General features: G+C 38.9%; 1 long non-coding RNA gene across 2 annotated transcripts; it reads right to left on the reverse strand.

The window, feature by feature from the left end:
• Positions 1 to 721: 721 nt before the first annotated feature.
• On the reverse strand, positions 722 to 27,511 carry LOC124158086. Of its 2 annotated transcripts, none has more exons than XR_006864711.1 (5): positions 27,428 to 27,511; positions 10,926 to 11,224; positions 10,263 to 10,429; positions 2,146 to 2,431; positions 722 to 743 (listed from the first exon to the last, which is right to left on the reverse strand). It is a non-coding gene; the product is annotated as an uncharacterized LOC124158086 (long non-coding RNA). The 2 variants fall into 2 exon arrangements; XR_006864710.1 differs by lacking the exon at positions 722 to 743 and adding an exon at positions 1,944 to 1,987.
• Between the last annotated feature and the right edge of the window lie 403 nt (positions 27,512 to 27,914).

The following is a 27,914-nucleotide window of genomic DNA, read 5'->3' on the forward strand; positions in this document are numbered from 1 at the left end:
ATCTGGAATGAAGAATGTTATTTTGGTTTATAAGTGAATTGGTGTAGTAAGTATCAGGATTTTCATTTGTTTTTGTTCAAGACTTTACGTTTATGTAAGGGTAAGAATGTCTCTTAAAGGAGAAAAGGGATGTTGAGTCCTAAGGTTTGCCACCATGCTCAGAAGTTGGGAATGAGAGTTCCGGTGTAAGAGTGATGAACAATAAAGATGGCGAGATGTAAGGTGTGCTTACACATCGTTGATACATACTCTAATAGGTGATTGATCACCCAAGCTTGGTAGTACATATACCAACTTTTATGTTATGCTTAATGGTCTAAACTACCTAAACCTCTCACAGATGTTGGACATTGAAGATGTAAAAATCATCCATAAAATAAAACTTGGGCTCATGTCACCTTACTTAAATTAATAAACAATAATAGTGATATTCATAAATATGAGAGCAAAATTTTCATATTACTTCTATGAGTAAATCGGGACACAAATGTTCAAAAGAACAAGCTCAGATCAGACATCAATATACATTTACATATTTTCAAATTTACTCACATTGCTGGAAGGCGGCTGTATTTCTCTTGAGGACATACAGTATATTTGGATCTGAGGGTCTACATCATTCTTTGTATCTAAATGTTCGACTCCTCCAGACAGTATTATTAGGTTTCATCTGCCAAAATTACTTCACATTAAATTACATTCACAAAGCTTCATGCTTCACTGGTTTTATATATCAGTTAATCCTGGGGAAAAATAAAGAATAATTAGTTCTCAAAGCCACTTACAGATCCAACATCAATATGCATTCATGTATTTTCAAATAGTAGCACGGTTAGACAGAAATTGTTCATGAAACATGCAGGATGTGTAAGGCTTGTCAGCAACTGGCTAGTTAGTAGGCCATTTATGACTTGGCAGGGAAAGATAGCCAATTTCTCTTGATTATCCAGATAATTTGCACTGAACCGAATCGATAAATCTCAGCAATTGTAGAAGCAGATCACATTGATAAACCTCGACATCCAATTATTTCCAGAAAATTTATTGCAAGGCATTTATTAAATAACTATTTCAATTTGTTAATTCACGCATCTAGTCTTTAAAAGCTCCCGAGTAAAACAGTCATTGGTTCCGGTCATTGATTATAATTAATTGTAATTCCCAAAATATCATATCATAGTAGAACGTAGAACACTTCGAAATGGCAGAGCAAAAATGAAGTTAATTACATTAAACGCAAAATCAACCAAAGGAAATTCTTGTGCGCGACATTGCGAGATACCTGTTACGCTTTATCTATGAATCCTACATAAAAAGTTAATGTTTGTCTGTGTCTGTCATACAAAAATCATCATATAAATGTGGTTTTTATCCGATCGAGCTAAAATAACGTAAAAGAATATTTATCGGTTGTTTAAATTGCAATGCATTTAAATTCTTCAAGACTATTAACCCTGCAAGGCACTAATATACGCTAAAAATAGAGGCCAAGATAGAGAAAAAATACACTTATTTGCGGTGTGTAGTAGGATACGATCGAGTAGTACTCCTCTCTGCTACCATGAACAAAACTTATGAACCTTGTGACGAAGAGAAATAAACAATAGCATTTTCACGCACAACGGCCGACTTCAATGCACAAAGAATTAGGCAAATTCTCTAACTCATCTCCGAGCTGCTCAAAATCAAAGGGCTTCTCAGCTAGTAATGTATATAAACAAGAAACCCAAACCAAAACATCAGGTCCATTCCAGATAAAAAAACTTAAAAATAACTTTTCAAGAGTTTGATTCTACTTCCGATAGAGCAAAACAATGTTTAAAAAATATCAACTTTAAATGCGAATACTCACTGTGCCATGCGATGGACAGTAGGCGGCACACATTACTTACAAAATTAAAATTAACGTGTCCACCACATTCTGCCATCTTGGAATAAGGTCGGCTAAAAATGTTGAGCGGGATAGGAGTTTCATTTTCGACAAATGCTGTAATATGGACACGCAGTTGAAACATTTGCATTGTTATTAAACTTAATTGCTAAGATTAGTGACACTTCGGGCCTTCACCGTTATCATAACTTCGGTACCATGCACAAGAAACAACTTATTCAAAAATGCAACATGTAAACATTCAGTGTACTTACCGCCGCCTTCCACAAATGGGAGTTTATAATGCCCAGTTTGGAATTTTATTTCTTCTTAGCATTATATACCGACTTAAAACCACGCACAAAAACGATCCCTTGTCGTAAGCCATGGTGTTCACAGGTAAGTAAACGGGATCCCACTACGAGCGAGGGCACGGGATTTGTTTCAAGTCACTACTCCTGAACCATCGCTGACTTTTCTGAGCTAATAGCACTAATTTCTAGCCACTACACTCAGTTTCGTACTGTCAAAAAATGAAACCTCCAGAAGGCCTCCTTACCACTGAAAAAATGGAAAAAAACACCACAAGTCAGCGTTTAGCCTATACTCGCCATGTTAATTTTCCTACAACTAGAAACCATTGGCACCCTCGCGCTGCCACTCGTTCAAAAGAGGAACTATTTGGTGTCGGAAGATTGAGGCAACAGCGCCCCCTACCGATTTCAATGAGAACCTTTTGGAAGATTAGTAACCAGTATATAAGGGCCATGCGCATGACTCACAGCCAAGCGCTCACCTGCGTAGAAAATTTGCTGCGCTACATGGAACACTGTAATTACGATTATAATGACGTTATTGCAGCAAAAAAAAAATCCGTGTTCAGGTGAAGAAAGCTGTCAACGAGTCCTTAAAACAAACTAAATTAACGGACTATTTGCGAAAATGAATATACGTATGATAATTTTGTGCATATTACGGAAAATTTAAGAAATAAAATGGAGTTTGGATTATCCGTGTTTTTTATTATCCGTGCACCATCTCCCCATCATTAGCCCGGATAATCGAGAGTTTGCTGTATAGTAGATCCCATTTCGACATTTTCCCGATCACTGATATGAGGAGCGAATCACACTTCGATGAATAACTGTCGGCTGACTAGTGGCTAACCCTTTAAGAGTCGCCCGAAAGTGCACCACCACAATTCTTACGACGAACCCCCTTCATTTCAATCTATATTCAATTCACGATCTATATTCAATTTCTCTACTCGAAAATGGCGTATTTTTTCCAGTCGTTACAATAAACCTTATTTACAACTCCTGATAACGTGGACTTGTGCGCCTTCTTGAAAAAAATCTGAACTCGCGTGATCGTCGCCTCAAAACCGTCATCGCCTCGCTGTTAACGAAGGAGAGGGACATAAAGAGAGAAAGAGTTTTGAATTTGATCGTTCCGCAAGCCTGAAAATATATTCTAAAGCAAAAAGGGTCGCTACGTTTAGTGTTGGCAATATTTGGTCGATTTTGTTCATAACAATTTAAATTAAGCTCAATTTAAAATTAGATATTGATAAAATAAATAAAATCTATACCCTAGTGACCACTATTAAGTTTTAATTGGGTGTCACTAAACTTGTTATTTATCTCTCATAATCCATCTCAGAAGTCGAGTTATCTTTTCATTTCAATGAATACATACCATTCCGAAAATAAACTTAAAGTAGAAACTCATTTATGCTTGTGGGAAAAAATTTAAACATTCACATTTTTCTCACGCACATCTCTTGGGCCCTCCAATATAAATACATACATGAGGGTATTAAATACAACTTTTATGCAATGAGGCTCATGAATTCAAGTAATTTATTTTCATTTTTTTGGGGGTGAAAACCTCCTCCTACTTCATGATATTTAAACCCTTAAAAATCAACCCTTATTCGGGGTTAAGGAAAATAATTATTTACCACCAAAAATATATTTTTCGTCAAAATGCCCTAATTTAAGAACGATGCCGATTTAAATATGTACAACCCTTAAAAACCACCCCTTGTAACATTTCAATTCTTACAAACTACTTAAAATAGGTAGAAATAGGAAAAAAGTAAATTTACACACTAACGTTTATTTAAACAAAATTACATTACAAATATTTACATGCTTAGAGAGATATATATATACAGATAAAAATAAATATTTTAATCATGTTCAGCATGTATAATTATCGTGGTCGTCGAAGTCATCCTTGCAGGAATAGAAGGATCAAAAACTTTGCTATTTCCAAGTAGTATTATATTAAATATACTTATCACTTATCACCCCAGCCCCATCCCACTCCATCCCCCATGCCACCCCATCCCCCATCCCACCCCATCCAACCCCATCCCACCCCATCCCCCAACCCACCCCATCCCCATCCCAACCCATCCCACCCCATCCCCCATCCCACCCCATCCAACCCCATCCCACCCCATCCCACCCCACCCTTTCTGCCCACACCCTCCAAGATGACTTGCAGCTGAGGGGAGAAAGATGGTACAGAAATTGAATTTCCATCGCGGATTTATAAAAACTGTATGTGAGTGCACTGAAATTTAATAGGGTATGAGGAATCACTGCAAAAACAGCCATGGGAAAATTCAACATTAGTGGTATAAGAAGCCCGCGTCTTATCTCTGCATGAAAAGTTGAAAAGATGTTTCATTTCGATAGGGATGCATGAAAATTTCAATGAAATTTAAACAGAATTCAAGGGAATATGTTCAAAATGGTTATAAAGTTTCTAGAAAAAACTTGAAATCCTAAAGCTGAAAGTAGTTCTAATATGTGTTTAGTGCTATAATTTAGGACCTGTATAAAATTTATCAAATTTATACCAGCAAATTTTTAAGTTACTTCCTGTGATACGCTATGGACGCCAGAGAGCAAATATCTAAATGGGCAGAGTATTTTCCTAATGAATTGATAAAATGGAGGAGACTCATACAATTGGGATTCAACAAGAATTCTTTACTTAGCCAACGAGGTATTTCTTCAGAAGTGGCATTAAAAATATAATTCACTTTATAATCTATCAATAGTTAAAAATAATTCTGAAGAACATAATTTACATTCTTTCATTCTCTACTTAACATATTCACAAAAAAATGATGATTTGATTTTTTGAAAAAGAACTTTTGCAAAATGTTTTGAGAAAATATTTAGTTTATCAATTGAGAAAGAAAAAAAACATGAATAAAAATTAAAGAAACTGATTTTCAATGCAGTGCTTGGATGAGCAATAATAAAAAAATGAAAGGTGACTGATTACATACAATGTTCATGATGCATCAGGATTATGCAAAGAGGTGAGATTAAATGAATGTATCTGTGGTGTATTGGTATTTCGACAGTCTATTGTCTTTTGAGTGATGTGGCATCCCCTGGTGGGAGTGATGGGGAAGCGTTGTGTGGCCACATGGGCCGGTGGTATGTGATAGTGTGCTGTTGAATAAATAGTTAAATCCCGAGACATCTGAGAGTTTATTTTAATGCTCCTACCGTGGGTGGAAACGTAACAAGTGGCGACGAGCGATGAGTCATTAAACACCCAGTGCGTGTGTTGCGGAGTAATTACTGTGTATCGGATAAGATGGCGAACCCTCTGGTAAAAACTGCCCTAATCGGGCGCATGGACCCTTTTAGCCCGGACGAGGAAGATTTTGTATCATACGCTGAACGTTTTGAGCAGTATTTTCTGCTAAACGGGATAACGCTAGAGGAAGTGAAGGTCCCGATGTTTATTACGTTTTGTGGGGCATCAACATATACGCTGTTGAAAAACATGTTGTTCCCAAAAAAGCCTACGGAACAGACATTTTCGGAATTGGTTGGTGTTCTTACGACGCATTATGCCCCAAAACGACTGACTATTGCGGAACGGTACTACTTTCATACCCGTTCACAACAGACGGGTGAAAACGTGAAAGAGTTTATCATTGCCCTAAAGAAACTTGCAGAGTTTTGTGAGTTCGGAGATTTTTTGAACGATGCTTTGAGGGATAGGTTTGTTTGTGGTATAGAATCAGCGGTGATCAGACAGAGACTACTTCTGGAAAGTAAATTAACGTTTGAGCAGGCGTGCATCATCGCCACCGATTTGGAGTTGGCACAGAAGAATTCAATTATTGACGGGGTTACCAAGTTCTCGAATCTGGAAGTTGGGGCAGTTTATAGGAGAGCCCCAAACGCTAAGCAGAACTTCCACCGCCAACCAGATGCTGGTTCGAGCCGCAGGAGAGAGGACATTCCAGCACAACCGGGACAACGTCAAGAGAACGGACGACGGACCAATTGGCATCAGAGGAATGCTGTGTGTCAACGGTGCGGAAGATTCCACAGAGAGGATTCCTGCCCCGCCCGGGATTGGGAGTGCTTTAGGTGCCATGGAAGGGGGCACGCTTCCAGAATGTGTCGAAGCAGGGAAGTGCGTGAGGTGTACTCAGACGATTGGGAGATCGGTCCGTCAGATGACATTTCCCACTCGCAAAATACCCATCCCGTCAAACCAAGGTTAGAGTCGCAATGCGTTTACTTGCCTGCTGTTAAATCGGTATCTGGTACTTCACCACTTTTTGTAAATATGTATGTGAATGGAGTTTTATTAGCTTTTGAGGTAGATAGTGGTGCTAGCGTGTCTTTAGTATCTGAGGAGACATATCACCGGTATCTCAACGGTGCAAAACTCCAAAAGTGTACCCTATCCTTGAAATCAGTCACTGGTGACCAAATTAAGGTCAAAGGAAAAATTGAAGTTGGGGTATCTTGGTCCAGTGGAAATGCTAGTAAGAGCCACACATTAGAATTAGTTGTTGTGTCTTCCACTGCGCGAGTAAGGCCTCTCATGGGTCGTCCCTGGTTGGATATTTTGTCCCCAGAATGGAGAAAGAGGCTACTTTCTTGTTGTGTTTCAAATGAGGGGTACCTTGATGTAGATGATAACAATATTTTCAAGTTTGAGTCAAACACAACGTTGGAAGACAATTGTTATAAATCGCTGTTGAAGGACAGCAAATTGCTATCCAGTTATGCCTGCAAATATCCAAATGTTTTCAGCAGGAAAAATTCAAACATGATCAAGCAGTTTAAGGCAAATCTTGTGATTAGGGAGAATGCTATCCCAATTTTTCATAGGCCATACTCAGTACCTTTTGCCTTAAAAGGAGAAGTTCGTAAGCAATTGGAAGAAATGGTAACCAGTGGGGTTCTAAGACCTGTGAGACACTCTGAATGGGCATCCCCAATAGTGTGTGTTCCAAAAGCAGACGGAGGTGTTAGGATTTGTGTGGACTTTAAGGTGACCTTAAATAGGGTTTTGGTCACAGATTTCTATCCCTTGCCCAAATTAGATGATGTGTTTGGATCATTGGCCGGGGGGACTGTATTTTGTACGCTAGACCTCCAAAATGCATATTTGCAGTTAGGTGTTGGACTAGAATCTCAGAAGTACCTTACCGTCAATACTGATGATGGACTTTATCAATTTACCCGCCTACCTTTTGGCATCTCTAGTGCTCCAGGTATTTTCAGTCTGTAATGCAGGAAATTGTCAAGGGTTTGCCCATGGTTACATGTTATTTGGATGACTTATTAATTTCAGGGAAAGATTTAAAAGATTGCCAAGAAAGGGTGGAAATGGTGCTGAACAGGCTAAATGAATATAATGTGAGGGTTAATATGAATAAATGTAAATGGTTTTGTGAGTCTGTGGATTATTTAGGTCATACAATAAGTGCGAAAGGTGTTTGTCCAATATCACACAAAATGAAGGCCATACTGGAGGCTAAGGTTCCCCAAGATGTATCACAAGTGAGATCCTTTGTGGGAATGTTAAATTTTTATCATCGCTTCCTGCCTAACCTTTCAAGCCTACTAAAACCTCTGTATGATCTTGTAAAAAAAGATGCAACTTGGGAGTGGACTTTTGAATGTAACCAAGCCTTTGGTAAATGTAAAGAGCTCTTATTGGGCCATCCATTGTTGGTGCATTACAACCCTAAGTATCCCATAGTGGTATCAGCTGATGCATCACCATATGGTGTTGGTGCCGTGCTGAGTCATCTGATTGATGGTGTTGAGAAACCAGTGATTTTTGCATCCAGTACATTATCCAGTGCTCAACAAAATTACTCCCAGTTAGACAGAGAGGCATTGGCATTGATTTTTGCTGTGAAGCGGTTCCATAAATATTTGTATGGGCAACACTTCACCCTAGTGAGTGACCACCAACCCCTACGGCACATTTTTGCACCAGACAAAGGGGTGCCTACTGTTGCTGCGGCTAGGTTGCAGAGATGGTCCATTGTACTATCAGCATATATGTATAAAATTGAATACCGTAAGTCAACCCTGTTATGTCCTGCAGATGCATTATCGCGATTGCCAGTACCTGAGGAGAATGTAGTGGAAAATGTATTTAGTGTTTTGCCGGCAAAGTTTCCCTTGACTTATGTGGAGGTGGCCAAGGAAACTGAAAAGGATGTGGTATTGTCTAAGGTAATGGATTATACAAAGCACGGATGGCCAAATTTTGTCAGAGAGCCAGCAATTGTCCCATTTTTCAGGCAAAGGTATGATATCTCCCTGGAAAATGGATGTTTGTTAATGGGGTCAAAGGTGATCATACCTCTCAAATTGCAGAATGACATGCTGAATTTATTGCATGGGTCACACCCAGGAATTGTGAGAATGAAGTCCCTTGCTCGTTCATTATGCTGGTGGCCAAATGTTAACAGGGATATTGAGGAGAAGGTGAAAAATTGTGAAGCATGCCAAATTGTAAATTTTCAACCAGACTGTTCGCAAAAGGCATCATGGCCCAGGGTTGATAATTGGGGCAGATTGCATGTTGATTTTTTTTGTTATGCAAAAGAAATATTTCCTGGTTATTGTTGATAGTGAGAGTAAGTGGATTGAAGTGTACCCTATGGCAAATGGAACTGATGCTAGGAAAGTATGTGAAAACCTGAGTACATTATTTAGCACTTTTGGTTATCCATCACAGATAGTCTCTGATAATGGCCCCCCATTCAACTCAAAGCTGTTTGTTGATTTCTGCTCCCATAGAGGCATTGAGGTATTAAAGTCCCCAGCGTACCATCCCCAATCAAATGGTATTGCAGAGAGAGCTGTTCAAACCATTAAAAGGTTACTTGCCAAGGAGTTGAATACAACACCAGGTGCCCTTAGTGACAAAAACATTCACTCAGTCCTTGGCAAAATTTTACTTGCCTATCGTACTACACCTTTGGCAACAGGTGAGATAAGCCCTTCGGAAAAGATGTTCAAGTATAAACCTCGCACCCTCTTGTCATTAATTAAACCACCCCCTAATAGTCTCACCTTTCCAAGCTCTAGATACCCAGAATACAAGGTGGGGGAAGTTGTTTTGGTAAAAATTAGACCAGGCATGGTGCCTGTAAAAGGTGTAATTGGGAAGAGGGTCAGTGTGGTTACTTACAGGGTGTACATTGGAAGCCAATGTCGGTATGTGCACATGAACCAATTGAAACGCTTGCCACCTACAAAAATTATCCCTAAGCCAAATGTTTTCCCTTCCCGCTTGTTAGCAGATCCTGATGACTCGGCTGTGGATGCAGCACCTCTATGGTCAATGGTGCAGACTCCCTTGACCATTTCCCCTCGGTCCAGCCCATCCTATCCTGCCTCTGTCCCAACTGCTGAAATGGTGATACCCACTGCTAACCAATCCTCTAGGAATACAGGTCCAGAACTTCGCCGCTCCAACAGACCATCCAAGGCACCTCAGCGGCTTGACTTGTGATGCAAGAGGGATTTGGATTCTAGTAGGGGAGGAGATGTGGTGTATTGGTATTTCGACAGTCTATTGTCTTTTGAGTGATGTGGCATCCCCTGGTGGGAGTGATGGGGAAGCGTTGTGTGGCCACATGGGCCGGTGGTATGTGATAGTGTGCTGTTGAATAAATAGTTAAATCCCGAGACATCTGAGAGTTTATTTTAATGCTCCTACCGTGGGTGGAAACGTAACAGTATCTAAACTTGTTTGGAAGAACTGAAAGATGTTGACTTCATTTTGCATTAGTATAAATTAGGCTAAAAAAGCAAGAAATCCTTAATGGCAGAATATGCATCATGAATTAAAAAAATAAACTCATGCGGATATCGTTTTAAAAAATTGAATTGAATGTAGAAGAAATTATTTTATAAATGAAATTAATATGCAAAATTTAATTGAAAGTGGGTAATATTGATTGGTTGTCCTTAAAAGTTGATTTCATTGTAATACAAATTTTGGATTGTTATTCATATTTAAGCGGAGTTGGTTTGCGCAGAAGAAAGATAAAGGTGCTCAGGACAGTATTTGTGGAGAAATTTACCTTAGTGAATCTATCAAACGTTTCTACATCATCCTGATAATGCAATTAAATTTTAATAGGTTGACGCCTTCCTTCTTCTTTGTCTTGACATGTTTCTTCTCCTTTCAGTTGTCTGATGGTACCTCTTGCAATGCCTACATTCCTTCGGCCACCGGAATGTCTTGAGCCTAGGGAGAGAGTGGGTTAGTTCATGCAAGGTAAATAAATGATCCTTCCCCCAAGACATAGCACACTCTGCACTGCAACATATGGAAAGTCACTGTGGGAAAGGAGGAAATTAACCCTTTCTCATTCAAGTGACACAGTTTCTAACCCGAGCACTGCAATGGTATGCTGTGAATGCCAAACCTTGTTTCAACATAAAATTCTAGATAACGCTCTTTAAAATCCTAGCCTTACTCGACATAATAATTCAAAACCCAGAGGGCCCAAAAAGTAAGCTACGTGTGAAACTGGGATCCTCTTGTCTTGAGCCTATGGAGAGAGTACATGCAAGGTAAATACCTTTCCCCCAAGGAATTGCATAAGCTTCATTGCGGTATACAAGTCATTGTGGCACAAGGAGGAAGTTACTACCTTTTCATTCAAATGACAGTTTCTATTCCATAATGCTGCAATGCCCATGTCAAACCTCAGTTTGACAAAAAAGTATAATTGACTCACCTAAAATAACTTAGTCTTACTTGGCACAATGATTCATAGTCCTAAGGGCCAAATCTAAGCTAAGTCACTCGCATTCTTCTTCCTGGAGTGGTCTTCTTGTCCTGGAGTCTCTCTCTTCTCCTAAATTTGGAGGACTCGAGAATCACACCCATCCTTTTGTTTCTGAACAATCAAAAGGCTCAAAATTTTTGCTCAATCATGCAACCCATCAGATAAAGTGCATGCAAGGTTCACACACTTTTTGCTTTTTTTATTCTATCTTCAAACTCCCATCATTTTGCTTCATCCTCCACGCAATCCTGGAAGAGAGTGAATAAATGACATGAATGAAATATACCACACTGTAAGTTATCCAAATATGTATCGTAAAATCGAAGAAATTATAATACATAGTACACATAAATTTCCTCAATATGGTACCTTTATGCCAGTTCCTTATGTTAGCTTAATATATGTATACCATTTGTGAATGCATATTGTAACCGTAGAAATTTGGCAGGTTACATATATTGGTTTGAATGGATATTTTTGAGGGAAGGAGAGCTTCATTTATTTGTCTTATATAAGTTTGACCGTGTGTGTGTGTGGGTAGTTCAGTGTGAATGGACTTGTGTGTAATGCATTTCACCTCCCCCCAATTCCCCACCTCCAGATTTTGGGGTTTTCCCATCACGTGACTTTGTGTATGAGCTGGCCCCAAATAGAGAAGAGTGCACTCCTCCTCAACCACCCACACCCACCGAGGAGTGATGGTGCAAGGCTGCCTACGACCACCTGATTCTCCTTCACCTATACATTCACCCTCTCCCCCAAAATAGATTAAACATACTTTAACTCCCCCATGGTGACTTACCTCTAGAAATAGGCCTCTTTCTCATTTTCTCCCCACCCTCCTCACCCCCTGAAAACCAACCCTCTTTGAGGCATGAAACCTAAGGAGCCACCACCTGAAAGAGATACATCAACCCTGGCCTTATCATGCTGCCGGAGGCTCTGCCAGTTTGTCAGGGCAAGCGCCTCATTACATGAGTGGTCTATGGAGAGAGAGGGAGAACCTGGAGACAATGGAGTTTGGACCGGGAAGGAGGAAATGAGCGGAAACAGGAAACAGGAGAATGAATGGTAGATTTCCATCATCAATAAGAAGAAGATCAACCCATGTCATCCTACTGAGTATTCTCTCAGCCCAGGGTGTGTAGATGGTTTAGCGATGAGATATGAAGTGAAACACTTTGCAATTTCCACATAAAAATTTATTAAACTACAGTCGATATATTTTGTGGGAGTCTTGATAATTCTGCAGTGCAGCAAAACATGTCGACTGTAGTTTAATACATTTTTATGTGGAAAGTGCAAAGTGTTTCACTTCATATCTCATAATGGATCTCCACAAAGTATCTGCCTCATCCATTCAATTTAGGCTCGGCGATTGCCGAAAAGGAGCCATTTGAGGACGTCATCCCTCAGCCGTGAACAAGACAGGAAAACTTGATAAGCCGAACCACAATCCTGAATTGTATCCCCTAGTAAAGAAGAACCTTCACTCAAAGCCCTGATCTAGTGTTGTTAAAGAAACCCAGATTCCCCCCCCCCAGAAACGAAGAAAGAAGATGCCGGAACCTTTGTTGAAGAGCCTTTGCCCATGAGTTTTTTTAATTGCATTTATGATTCTATCCTCTTTTCCCCTCCCCCCTTCCTTGAGTGATTGCGTGCACTAAAGTTTTTTAGGACAGGGTGTACTTTTCTATCTATAAGTATGCTTAAGGTTAATGTTTTCTTTTTGTTAACTAATTTTTGGGTGTTCATGTCTTGGTGAGAAACCAGGCCAAAGACTGATTGGAAGGAAACTTCCTGTTTTCTTTTTATTAAGTTTACTTTGTTTTGTTGAATTAATCATTTTGGTAATATCCACTGGCCAGTTTAATGTTCAAAGCATAGAAAGATATTGAACAATTTCATGTGTTCTATGTGTACATTTCCCTTTTTTTCTGCATTAAATATTCTGTAGAACTCAGAATCTATGTTATAAGCTCTAATTTTTTGTGTACCCCAATCATCGCAATGAGCCTCCCCACATAATAATAGGGTAGTTTTCTTCATCAAAGAAAACACAAGGCATGGATTCCAATTCGTTACCCATGATTAGTGCATTCATAATATAGAAATTATTTGGTTTTAGAAATTCCAGTTTAGACGAATGGCAATGGTTAATTTTAACCTCATTTGAAAAAGGTCAGATTGGTGCCCATGCAATGCCACTCGATGTGACGTCACCTAGTTTCTATACGAGTAGATAGGAGTTTTACATCGTCTGAAATTACCAATGCATGCATGAGGCACAGAGCTCAGGGAAACATATCTTAATAATCAACTATTTAAACTTCCTGTGGCCAGAAAGTTTCCCTTGTTTGATAGGGTATTAATAATCCTTATTTAAGCCGAGCGATACCTGCTAGCAGGATAGTCCGCTTCCTGCATCACAGCAGCGCACATACCCTCACCAAAAGGTCACCTCACACGTCGACAGCGGGAACCATAATGACGTCACACGGGGTTTTCCCAGCATTCATACTTAGCCGTCACATTTTCGCGCGCTTGAAATTTCTCACTTTTCATTTAATCGCGAAAAATATATATAGTAATTTAAAAATCTAATAGGGTATAACACATACTCCAGGAGTGATAACCTTTCGATTTAGGCAATAAAAAAATAATAGGAAACCTCCCTATTCTCCCTTCCCCTCTTTCCCTCCCTTCTCTTTCTCCCCTCTTTCCAATAAACCAACCAACCCCCACCTCCTCACGTCACAATATGTATTTAGTCCCCATATGTATGCATGCATGCTATTTTATTCCATTGATCACTGAGCAACTATGTACATAGTTCATCAGAGCTATCTTAAAAAGACCCAATTATCATTGAGTCAGTAACCCTTTCCTTTTCACCATCTCTTTAGAAGTGAGTTTACCAGGATTATCACAAAAAGACTCATTTGAGGACCATGATTTCTTATTCTTCCCTGCCAAGGAACTCATGCAGTAAGTTCATTGCTCAAGAATTATTCTCGAAGAAATTGACAATTTAACACGAAGAGATTTGCCACTTGGTGACCTTATGACACTCCTTTTTGTGTAAAAGATGACAAATAGACATATAGCATTGTTTTCCGGATAATCCTCCGATAATTTATCTTACAATATTGAATTCAAGATATATTTCCAATATGGCTAGCAGGCCACTTGGAATTGCTCGTGAAGGATAGTTACCAGAGAAGTGGGAAACTTTGAACTCGGAATTCATTGTGACAAGGAAGGAAGAAGCGATATACAAAGTGATGGTATTCATATGTAAAAGCAACCAATGGAAAGAACAATTTCCGTATACTACAGCCAGTGGCGTGCAGGGGGTCCAGACCTCCCCACTCGAAATATAAAAACACTATTATTTTCCTTCATAAAAGAGAACAAAATATTGAAAAATCATGAATTTACAATAGATTTCTTTGACAAATGAAGTTTTTTCGATTATGAAAAATGTCAAAAATTAGTCAAAAACCCTCTAATTAGGACCCTGTTTTTTTTTTTAATTTTCCCCTTGGTTTTGGAGCCCTTCTGAACGAAATTCTTGGCTATGCCACTGACTACAGCTTTTACCCTGCTCGACAAGATTGATCTTTATGTGTACCCTAATGTGTTTTAGACGAAAAGCATCGTGTGAATGCATACCTCAGCAAAAAGGTTTGCATGGAGAGGAGTAATAGTAAAGTGTTGAATCATATGAGCTATATTTGTCATTGAGAGTGTCAAGAGGTGTGCCTACCCGGCAGGATGTCCAACCACAGAAGTTCTATACAGTGACATAACAAAGGGTAATGAGAAAAGGATGTAAAGGACGCGTCAGGCACAAACCGAGGTGGCACTACGCACTTTGGGAGCATGAGATGCACCAACGTACAAACTTTGGTTGCAATCCGTGGAGTCGTATGGAAATGTATAGTGGATAGACAAACAGACATCCTGCCTTTTTTAAGGGGCTATTCGAAAAGGTTATTACGGAGGTATTTTTAGATTCCAGTGCAGTTTCATGGAATGGATTCACTAAATATATAATAGAGCCATAACACATTATTAAATTGCATAAGCTGTGAAATTTTCACTTTTCATAGTATTTTCTCTCACGAAATATTTATTTTGTTAACTATTATCTAGTTTTTAAGAGCTAGAAAAGCGACAAAATGCATTTCCCGGCATACAGTTTCTGAAAATTTTCCGGGGTTGGACACCCGCGTTCTCCCGTGATACGGACCCTATATCATGAGCCCCAGCCTAGCTAGGATCGAGTGCCCTAGGGCAGCCGATCACCTCAGCCCGCCCAGAACTTTTTTCTCTCCTCCTTATCACACTGCCACAAATGGGGCATCAGAATATCAAGTGAAACCTTTTAAAAATAACATAAAAAGTATTATTTATACTATAGCACCTGAAAGTATTGAATCTCCTCGTTCAAAGGGGCATATGCTTTTATCAGCATAATAATATAATATTATTTACATCAGCATAATCTATGCAGACGACTCAAGAAAAAGTTGATACTGAATTTTTTTAAACGACTAAAAGTTATTAAACCGAACGTAGTCTAGGCTACGAGTAGCTACAAGTTAAAATAATTTTGCGGAAATGCTCACATCAGAGTAAACTAAGATGCGGTGATGCTGGAAAATAAATAATGAACATTCCAAAATGCGTACTCCTCAGGGAAAAATTAAACCAAATGTAAAAAGCACTTCTAAAGTAAAAAAAATACACAAAAGCGTGTAAAAGATCAAACCGAAAGTCAATCTACAAAATATGTCACTAACTTGGTCATAGTTAATTGCAATTGCGTTAAAAATAAGAGCGCTAAAATCGAGCACATAGTTCAGGACGTAGCAGTTTTTCATTAATCGCACTCTCTTTTACTTTCTTGCCCGAAAATATTTTCGCAATGCGCTTGACGCCATAAATATTTTTATGTAACTCATGGTTACTTCTCTAGTGCCTTAGTGGTGTATTCTCTTCCCTAGTGCCTCTCTGTTTAACCCCCAAATATACCAAGAAATAATTATCCGTTTTGATTTTCCAGATGACTCTATTCCTATTTTTAAGGCTGCAAATATTACTTTGTGATCACATATACCGTCCACGATATCGATTTGATTCATCACCTTAGTACGGCTCTCTGCTTAAAAGTCTAATAGTTTATTTCCCCTCGTGAACATGTCAACTACTTGTGCAATTGAGTGATTTCCGTTTAATAAGATCTCGCAGATTTCTCTATTCCTTGAATACGGTTTTATAGAGAGCAAGAATCCAAATTTATGCGTGGGAGATAGAAATCTCGCAGAATAATTATAACACTTCTACTGTGTCTCAAATAAAATGCAGATTTTTTATTTTCTAATAGTGAAATAATATCAAATCGCTGTCTGATTGTACACCATACCCTTTCTATTTCAATGTCTGTTAATACATGGGAGGCGATGTATAAATGTGATTTGACTGCTAGAAAAACTCCGCCACCTTCCCCATCGCAATAGTGGATTTTAAATAGTGGAAAAACTTCGCTGTCTCACATATCCTTCGTAAGTCGATTCTCTGTCACTATGACCATAACCGCGTCTCGAAATTTGTACTAGATTTTAGCGCTCTTGTTTATAACGCAATAGTATGAATTGCGACAATGTTAATGTCATATTTTGAAGGTTGAATTTCGGATGGTCCTTATCTACGCTAATGTGGTTAAGATGGGCAAATTACACTGGGTGTGCTCATAAAATTTCATATAATTTCCCTGGGTTAATTGTTATGGATTTTTCCTTAGTTTCCGGCATTACTACTCTTAAATTTACTTCACATGACGTGAAGAATTGCCCAATGCGGATTACCTCTGAGGATAACCTTACTCATAACTAATATTTAGTGTAGAATTTTTCTCCCCGAATATCCCGCATAGATTATGTTGATGGTAAGAGTGCGTCTTTTAAAAAATGAGAAAAAGTATGATTATTGTGGACTAGATCCCTCCCATGAATCTACCGCCACTACCGCGCACAGTATAAACCTACTCACCCATGAAGGCACGCACTAGGAAAAGGTATACGGTGAGTTCAAATATAACTCTAAAGATAGGAAAAAAACCTCGTCCCGGAGCCCGAAAGTAAACACTCCAACGGCCCGACGCCTGAGGGGACGTGAATTACCTTAGTGCATTCCACCCGCTAATATTAATTTCGATGGGATATTTGCTCCTGGAGTTAGACTCCAGCAGGATTATTCCTCTAATCGTATGGCCGGGCAATAAGTCAAAATCGACCATAACTACGGCCTCGGGACATACGTATGTCTTCGAGCGATTAGTACGTAGAATTTTCATTTTTAGAAGAGCTGATTTTGATGGGTTTAAGGGTCATCTGAAAAACGCTCCTGGAGTTTGACTCAAGGTCCGGTAACTCGGTCGCGTCCGCGTTCGTCGTCGTCGGCTCTTGGTGCCGTGAAGGAAAAGGATGCAGGCTGCTTCCTGTGCCAACCTTCAAATTTCTTCACCGACCCGAGCCCATCAATAAAGGGTGTATCGTGAGTGTCTACATATTATTTAAAACGATAGAACATTTATGTAATACGAAAAAGGACTTGATGGAGAAGAATACCTGACTGAAATATTTTCCTATTTCCCTCCGACAAAATTCCCTCCCACAGATACCATAGAAAGTGCTGAAACTAGTTTCCAAACTGCGGTGAAAGTGGCATCGCTTCATTCTTTGTAATAATTAATCCCACTGTACCTTCTATAGATTGGGAGACGCATAGATTCATTCCTGGTGGGAGGGATAAAGTGATTTCCGAGGCGTTTGTACACACTTTTACATCAGATTCATTGTTTCAAATAGCATCCGCACCAAATAGAGGAGAAAGTATTCTTGGAATAATATCGACAAATATACCTCATCAGGTAATAAACATGAGCACCGTCGAATGAATTAGTGACCATAGGTTAGTAACTGCAAAATCTTCTTTGAATACCGCTGAAATTTTTAAAGAGCCTAAACTTTTAATTTTTAAAAGAGCTGATTTTGATGGGTTTAAGAGTCATCTGAAAAATGCTTCACCTGCGTTTCAAGAATCATTATCAAAGTTAAATGTAGGTGGTACTTGGAAAGCTCTTCTTTCGCTCGTATCCTCGGAAGTGAATAGCTACATCCCTAGTGAACCAAAAAAAAGAAGATAGCGACCGAGATGGTATGACGCGGAAATGAGAAAATCATTGAGGCGAAAAAGAGCGTGACATACTAAAATGAACTGCCACCACGCTAATGAACGCGTGGTATAATTAAAAAATAGTTTTTTTTTTAATTCCGCCACGAAGGAAGCGTTCAGGAATGCATTCAGCAATTTTCAAAGGAAAAACACAAGTAGATCAGTTAAGGGATATCCCAAAAGGATTATGGTCTCATTTTAAGGAAGTTCAAGGTAAAAGATCTACCGTATGTTCGTTGAGAAACGATAATGGAGATAAGTTGACAAGTTCCGATAAAGAAAATTCATTATATTCCTACTTCAAGAGCGTGGTCACCGAAACTTCTGATAACTCATCCTAGAAAGTGGTCAATCTCTGCATAGGAAAGATGCCGCCTATTGGCATTAGTACGCACGGAATAGAAAATATATTGAAATCGCTCAGTCTAAATAAATCACCTGAACCCGACGAAATCCCTTCTCGCGTGTACAAAGAACTTTCCTCAGATGTCGTTCCATATTTGCAGTTAATATTCAGTAAATCCATCGAGCAACACAAAGTACTTAATGACTGGAAAATTTCTAATGTAACGCCAATATTCAAAAGTGGAGGCAAGGAAGAGCCATCTAAATTCGGACCGATATCTTTAACGTCCATCTCATGCCAAGTCCTTCGAAATATCGTAGACAGCTCAGCAATGAAACACCTAGATGCGCAAAACTGTTAATGAGAACTCAACATGGATTCAGGAAAAGTAGACCATGCGAAACCCAGTGAGTGCTTTTCGCCCTGATACTTTAGTCTCCGAAGAGGACAACATTCAATTAGAAGCGATCGATCTCGATTTCAAAAAAGGTATTGACAATGAACCCCACGGAAAAATGATAATGAAACTGAAGCCTTACGGCCTAGATGAAGATGTCATTTCCTGGATAAGAGAACTTTCGAGCGACCGCTTGCAGAGAGTAAGTAGTATTGGACGGTGAAGTCTCCAACGAGGTTGGAGTCACTTCTGGCGTCCCTCACGGTAGTGCCATAGGCCCACTCCTATTCCTTCTCTATGTGAAAGACACTGGTGATATAGTCCACAGTAAGCTACGATTATTTGCAGAGGAGGCTGTAGTTTACAGAGAAATCCGTTCCAGCAAAGACATAGATGAACTAACGAATGACCTAGCTGCTATCCAAGCATGATACGATGCATGGCAGTTTGAATTAAATTTGAAAAATCGTAGATTCGTAGTAGTTTGGGAGGACCAAGATCCAGCCAGGTATACTGGACCCAAACAATGGTCGAGCGCGACCCTTTTGCGAACCCTTTCCTCGGTCACCCAGAGGTTATCCGGGACCTCTGGAGACTGCCATAACAGCACGAGCTCACCCCTACAGATATCACCTGTTGTAGTAAATTTTTTGCTTTTTTAATTCCAATACTTAGCGGTAAATAAAGGCGCTAATCATATTCCTCGCGGTTGAGCGATTAAATTCGTCTTTTGATCGAGATTCTACGATGAAAAATAAGTATTTTATGAAAAGTGATAAAATTAACGCCGATTGCCTCCAGAGATTTGCAACGCTGAAATTTTGTGATGGGAGGGGAAAAGTAAAATAATCCTTTCTCTTCCCCCACTCCACTTTTTAGCTTGACCACGTGTATGAGCGTATCCGAAATTCTGGTGGAGACCGCAAATGTATTTGGCAGAGTGAGAGTTTTAACCCTCGTACACTATTTTCTTTAATATTGTAAAAAACCCTAGGTTGGGAAGAATCATAGAACACACTAAAAAAAGGATAAAAAAACACTCACAGTTAGTACTAAATTTTCGGTGGCGTATTACCACCTTCCTCAGAGTTAGGTAAGAGACTGTAGGTAAAGGATAGCTGAGGGAAGGGGAAATAGTGGGGAGGTAGGGTCCAAAGAGGGGGAAAGAGTGTGTTGAGGCAATTAAGGGATTATCGATTGATATTTAAGCCAGGAGGAAGAAATGCTTTGAATAGCCATATGTGCGTCAATTCAATGGAATTAAGTTTGAGTGGGTGGTCTGTGGGGGGAAGGGAGGCCAAAACTGATAGGTACATTGTAGCAATCATTGAATTGACGCCGATGAGTGGCCGCATGTTTCGCCACTGGGAGGGACGCAAAGTGAGAGGAAGTGCACGATGCCCTGTGGTTATTGATTTTTAGGTTAAGGGGGGTTGAGGATTTGCCTATATAAAAGGAGGGACAGTGTTGGCATTGAATGAGGTAAACTCCATTCTTGGAAGTACAGGAGGCCGCAAAGGGGTGGTGGTAGACAGGTGACAAGATGACTAGGGATAGAAGGAGGGGCAAAAATTTGGGAGGTTTTGCATCTAGGATGACCACAGGGCGAAGTAGTGGGTGACTTCTGTAAGGGGTTAGTTGAGCGGAATAAATTTGAAAGGTTAGCAGGTCGTCTGAATGTGACAGTAGGGGGTTTGGGAAAAAGATTGGCTGTCGACTTATTATTTTTTAGAATAGGGAAGAGGTCTTTGAGGATAGATTGCAGGGATTGTATTCCAGGAAAGTAAGTGGTGCAGAGGGTAAGGTCACGTGGTTTGCTTCTATTGCATGGTTCAGCGGGGCAGTTTGCTGGGGGGAGGGGGGGTGTTTGAGAATTTTTTTATACAGGAGGGACTCTGGGTAGCCTCTATGGATGAGGGAACGGTGAAGGCTGTGAAGAAAATTATTCAGGGCATCAGGATTATTACAAATACGGTGGCCTCGAATGGAAAGGGAATAGGGAAGGGAGCGTTTAGTGTGGGAAGGATGACAACTGCTAAAATGAAGGTACTGCTGCTTATTCGTGGGTTTTACATGGACAGAGGTGAGGAATTTGTTGTTGACGAGAGAGATATTGACATCAAGGAAGGTAATCTGCGAAGTAGAAATGGTTGATTTTAATTAAATAGTTTTATTTTTTATTAGATAGTTTTATTTAATATTGTACTTGCGGATCTGCATCTACATAACTCAGTGAGGGAAATTCAAACAAGGCAAACCATTTCCTTTCTCCGCCGTCCAAATACGCACCGATCACCGAGTCTCCCCAAGCCAGAGCATGACTCGCGATGAACTCCGTAGCATGGAGGCGCATTCGACGGCATCATGTGCGCACATTGGGAACGCTACTCTGAATTTTCCTTCGCCTATCTCAACGAAACGGCAAAAATCACTACGGGCTATAGCAAGGTTTCTTTTAAGGTATACAAGACAGTAAAGAGATGATTCGAAGGGCCACTTATTTGAATGCAGTTGATTTTGAAGACGTTTTTCCGGAATGACTGACGAGCACATTGCCAGAACGCGTTTTTCTTTCGATCGAGAATGATATGTTCCTATCTTGATTTAAGATGCCTTTGTCAGCAGGCGAAAGGGGGAAAAGAAGTCAGCTTGTTGGAGGCAGGCTTATTCATAGCGGAAACGTAGCTAAGGATGAATAAAAATTGAAGCACCGTGTACTACTCTGAGAAACGCAACAGAGGCATTGAAAAATCGTAGAAGACATCCACCTGAGAAGTGACCGATTAGGACCTAGGTGTACAACCTGAGATGTTTTTGCTTGCAGATAATAAATCGAAATGCTGCTGAGATTTCAAATTTAATAAAAGGAGAGATATTGTCCCAAGTGAAGTGTGAATTCAATGGAGTATATTTTTCGTTCTTCATTTTTTTCCGCATTAACTGAGATATTTTATTTGACCCTTAAAAACTGTAAAAAATAATTTGACATCAATATGTCGAGCATTGATTTAATATTACGAAATTGGTTTTAAAAAAATGGAAGGAAAGTGAGTTATATAATTGCAGAAAATAAAATTTTTTTTTGCCACTAGTTAGGAATAAATAAAATGTTAATTTTGTTTTGCGAGTTATGGAATTTACCTCGAAAAATTGTGTCGTCAATCAAAGGCTATAGCGGGTTAAGATGGTAAAATCTGCACTGGGCTGAAATCTTATTTAGGATTATGCACTCGAAAGTAAATATTTAGAAACCCCTTCAGCGAAATTTTTAGATGCCTAGGTGGTCCCACGGTCCTTTTATCGTAAAAAACGTGTTTTTTCGAAAAACATTTTTCCTGAGCGATTCTTTGCTTTAAAAAATCTGAAAAAATTCATGAAAGTATATTTTTATGCCCAAATACACCCTGATTGTTTTCATACTTTTTGGGTCAAAGTTGAGTATATGAAAATTATTTTAATTTTTTCATGAATTTTTAGGTTATGTTAGTAATATTTGGCAAACTTTTAAAAAATCATTTTTTGTGTATTTTTTATTGTTCTTTTGAATGGCCGTGTTAGATTTGCCATTTTTACTCCGGAAAATCTTCAAAATTTGAAAAAACCCAATTTTTGGTGTTTTCCCCATACTTTTTAGCAGATAAACTCTACCGCATGTCAATTAATAACGATTTTTAAATTATATTTTCGTTTTTTTAAGTGGTGGGATCAGATTTGCCGTTTGAGCTTTAAAGAATCTATAGCCCAGCGTATTAGTGAGCTCCCTGAATACATTCTGCACGGTATACAACTGCTACGTAAAATCTCTAATATGATAAAAGGGAAAACAATAAAAATTAAATATAAACTACGCTTAATTACCATCATTTTATTCAATTTTGAAATTTTATCGAATTCGAATTACAATTGTGGTAGAAGCCGCATACTTTAACAGCTAGTCAATGAGTATTTTCGCATTTTAAAGGGAGACTTGGAGTCTTTGTGAAGATTATTTTGTTAAGATTATTTGAATGTGTTTGGGAGGATAATACAGAACTATTGGTGAATTGATGAGATATATTGTTGTAATGGCACGCTGGGGATATTGTTTAATTATGTGTGCGGGATTGTTGCGAGGAGTGTGCAGTTTGGCTGAGGGAAATATATTGTTGACAGTCGGTCGTCGCTCGAGAAATGAACTGATCGGTGGTATTTTCGGTGCGCGACATTTATTTGAAATAAATCAACATTCCGCCCTGATGATGAGTGCCGAGACGGTACTTGAAACGTTGGCCGTTATAAAAACATTAACCCGGTGGGAATCCCGAGAAGAGTTTACCCACATTATTCGCCGAGAAAGTGTAAAATCATATTTCACAATGAACATTTTGGTTATAGCATTTATAAATAATGAGCGGCGGAACCGATTTGAATCATTTTTGACTTATTATAATACCGTAAGGAAAACATTTAATAAAACTACAACAATTAGTATTACAATTGCTTGTCAGAAAGGCATTTTCTCTATCTACATAGGGTTGACCAGGGCATGTTACGCAGAATTTCTTTCTGTGAATTTTCTAATTTTTATGTTTTAACTTATCAAAATTTAGACATTGTGGTTTTATGAAGCAGTTAATAAAGTCCAAATTGTGGCGAGCCATTTATAACTCGGTTTGGTAAAAGTGCACTCCGTAAACGTGCCCCGTAAGTAAACGAACCCGAGTGTACACTACACATTTGGGTTTATTCTGCACTAGCACCTTCTGATATACAACAGTTTTTGCTTTGTTATTAGACGCACGAACAAATGAAGCGAATAGTTTACCAACACTGAACATGACACATATAATTGTTCATGAGAAAAACATGGATTTCCTAAATTCAGACTACAAACACTCAACGGTTGACATAGGAATTAGCTAATCATCATCGCGAATGAAACACGAAGCCGAAATTTGAATTTATTTGAACTCTTAGGGCATATCAGATGGGATCATGGGAATCCTTGGAATGAGAATATCCTCATCTTCGAATTTTCCTTTGAATATAACCGCGTGAATCACATTGATTATCGTTTTTTATCACCTAATATGTTCCATTGCATATTTTAGGTTTCAAAGGTTCATGACCACCGAGTCAACCTTCTGCTGTACATTTTGCGTTGGTCACACCTAAGAAGTTTAAAAATGCAGATGGATAGTTGGTGACTTCATCTATTTTTGTAACACAGTCAATAGATTTGAGTGAATGCAGAATACCGATTATTTGCAAATTTCGAACTTTCGAAGAAGTAATCCACATCTTTGTCTTGAGCCGCCAAAATTGCTTGCTCGCTCTAAAATTTGTGATTATTGTGCTCATCAGTCATGTTCGAGAGCACTTTGTTGAGGAGTTCATCTTTCGATGAAACGAAATTGCAAAAATGCCGAGGATATGAAATAAATCCGCTCGATTCGTCGACAAGAACACGGCCTTTACCGATAGTCAAACATTTTTATGAGGCTCACTTATTAAATTGGTAAAAACAAAACAGATCATTTAGTAAGTAGAATGACCGACTTGAACTTTCCTAAAAATGTCCCCTAGCATCCATATTAATTTCTTCCATGAACTGATATTATTTTTAAATGTTAATTCTGCTATTCGAGGTTGATACGAATCCAAAAAATTCTATTCATCTAGAAAATCGTTCAAACATATGTAGCCGTTCTCGAGTTACAAATAGTGTAACTAACACGATTTACGACTTTTTTATGAATATAAATATACTTCGATTAAATAAATAAATATCATAGAAACACTGAAAAAGGGACACTCACAAAATGTTTTTCAGACGTTTCTCTGGGGTTACCCACCATTCTCAATGCGTGAGACAGGATTGCTGATGTCTTCTGTGGAGTTTAGGGGGGAGGGGAGGTTGAAGGGGTAGATGGAGGTGGGGAGGGATAGGCTGGTGGCTACTGAGCGACGTTTAGCCCTGGCGGTTTGAACGCTGTTTCCACCCAGGTGTGCTGGGTAAATTTTCTGGTAGTATTTCGATTTAGGAAAGGGAAAAGCACTGCTCGAAGGAACTATTTTGTGTTGGAGTACTGGTTCAACGAATGAGGGGGACTTGGTGGAGAGGCGATGGTTGTTCATTCGAATCGAGAATGCCGTGGTGCATTCTCCAATGTAGTAGGCAGGGCAGAAATTGTAGGATAGTCGGCAGATGGAATTAAAGGAAGTATTTAAAGGAAAAAGGAGAAGAGGAAGATTTGTTGATGACTGGTGGGGAGGTGGAGCGAAACAAGAAGCAGCACTTGCATCTTTGGCGGTTGCATGTTGAGGAGGGAGAAGATAGGGGGGCAGTGCGGGGGAGAGAGGGGCGGATGGATCGGAATATTTGCGCACGTTGGGCGCCTTTCTGTAGGTGATAGAAGGGCGGGAAGGGAGGAGATTGGAAGTACTTTGGTTTGCGCTGATGATGGGGTAGAGGTCTCTCAAGATATTTTTTATTTCTTCGGGTTGTTTAGGCCTTCTTCTAATTCATTGGATAAAATTCTAGATTGTGCATTCGCAATAGGGTACAACATCAACAGGTTTCCACTATCAGCTCGCCGATTACTTGGATGAATCCGTTCTGACAAATTAGTTGGATCTTTGCATTGATTGAAAACTAGAAAAGACATTCAACGCAAAACCCAAATGAAGTAGTATGTGATGATTATAAAGGCTATTTGCTGTATGTAAGTCAAGTTGGACGTCATATAATGACACACATATCACCCGTCTCAAGGGACGGGTGAAAAAGTGTGGAGCTCATTGCAGAAAATCATAATAATCAACAGCTTTCTAAACTAATTAATGCAATAATCAACTGCTATGTATGACCCTTCATCGCCAATCTAAAATCACTAAGTGAATATCAACGCTGGGTTTGAATGCATCCCTTACCGTCGGGTTACGGATACCCCTTTTGCAAATCCCTAACGTTCAAAATGTGTACTAGCAATCCATAAAAAGGATACGTCAACCATTGCCCAACTCTTCACTTGTATATTACCAGTTACCATTTAAAAAAAGTATCTAACGGTTACAGCGAATTTAAATTATTTGAAACCCATTATTTATTACAAAAGGAGTAGCCAAGGAAAAAAAAAGTTGAGATCTTAATTCCGATCAGGGGAATCGATCCAGCAACATTTACTATGACGACGTTGCATCAACTCCACTACGCCACCACGACTTTTGACGTTGAGGTCTTTATAATACATAATATCGGAACAGCAGTGAAAACCGGAGCAAGGGCACAGAGTATGCACACGAAATTAATCATTAAATCCATCAAAGATCAAAACAAAACGAAAAATTTAGTAAGTAACTTCTCCCTCTTTGTTCATATATCTTCACATGGAAGCGAAATATTTGCAGTGCGTGAGCAAGGAAAACAAATGGAGTAAGGGAAACTAAATTTTCTTGAGAAGCAGAAGTGGCGCCACAAACTTTGTCCTAAAACTTTTGAAAGTGACTGTACCTAAACAAACCCGTCTTTCGAACTGCCAAAGCATTTTCAGAGGACTAAATAACCACGTCAATAACTCTGATGGACAAGTTATCTCTTCCGCAAAATTCAGGAATCAAACGTGTGTGCTAGCAAGTTACAATTATTTAATCCTATTTTCAATAAAAAATTTCAGAAAAAAAAACAGTTTAAATATCTTTGGAAAAAAATGAAGTGCTATAATTTAAAAAGTGCGTTTAAACGCAATACGAAGTGTTTTAAACTTCAAAAACAGGCGGTTATATTATTTAGCTGTAACACGCAAATACCTATAGCAAGGATCGCTTAAATATAAAGAATTCTCAACTGATTTCAATCTAGATGCATTCGGAAGAATTGAATGATTAAGTTAGGTGCCATAGCCATAAGTTTAACCATAGTGTAGATACTAACGCGAGGAAATATCAAAAACCTGTTGGCGTTGCAAAGAATGGAGCTCATTTCAGTATATTTTCCGTCAGTTTCTACTAGACAACACTATCAATATTCTATTATTACATTTAAATGTTGTCGAAAACCAATAAGAAGTAGCATCGGGGCATAAACGTCTTAATGTTCCAAGAGAACCCATCTTCTAATTCACCCAGTGCCAACATACTCAAAGAATCACTCGTCAAGCGTATTCAGAAGGCGTTGATATCCATAACAAATATACAAGTGTAGTTAAATTTTAGTCGTCGCCTATATATTAAGAAATTAAGAACACCAAGAAACCTAAACGCACAAATTTCCACGCATCTTTTACGGTATTTTTTCTGGAATTTGAAATTTTTAAAATCTCCATGCTGGGCGGAGGAAGCCAAAAAAATTGTTTATATCTACACTTAAGTATATGACGAAGTGAAAAATCTCTTATTTCAAGTATAGGCGAAGTATTAACAATTGCAACAATTTGGCGCATAACATAATAAAATGTTGTGTTATAATGAAAATTGAAATTAGCTTACCATTTATTCCTCAGGCTCGCTCTCCGAAGAATTCCAAGAAATATCATTCGTGTAACTGACACACCACAAATTTCACATGGAATGGATGCATTGAAAATAACCAAAGAAAGACACACATTAACATAATGCTGATAGTTTACACGAACAGAGAGTACGAAAAGCATAAAATTTGAAATCTTAAATATTATCGCAGCACCATACGACTATTACGATGATGGAAAATTTTAGGTAATAAACGAAGTTGGTGAATAATGATAGTTAATACACTAATTTATTCGATAATCCTCCCTTTCCCAGTCAACACAGTATTCGTAATGAGGTCTTATATGAACTCATACGTTGGACTCCTTTAAGATTCCACATTAAGAGACATGAAAGGGCCTTTAAGACCTCACACTTCATGAGGTCACATGAATGATGTCTTAAAGACCGCATACTTCATGAAGTCTTGAAGACCTCACACTTCATGGGGTCTTCAAGATCACAC

This window comes from Ischnura elegans, chromosome 4 (assembly GCF_921293095.1).
Source record: "Ischnura elegans chromosome 4, ioIscEleg1.1, whole genome shotgun sequence".
Taxonomy (NCBI): domain Eukaryota; kingdom Metazoa; phylum Arthropoda; class Insecta; order Odonata; family Coenagrionidae; genus Ischnura; species Ischnura elegans.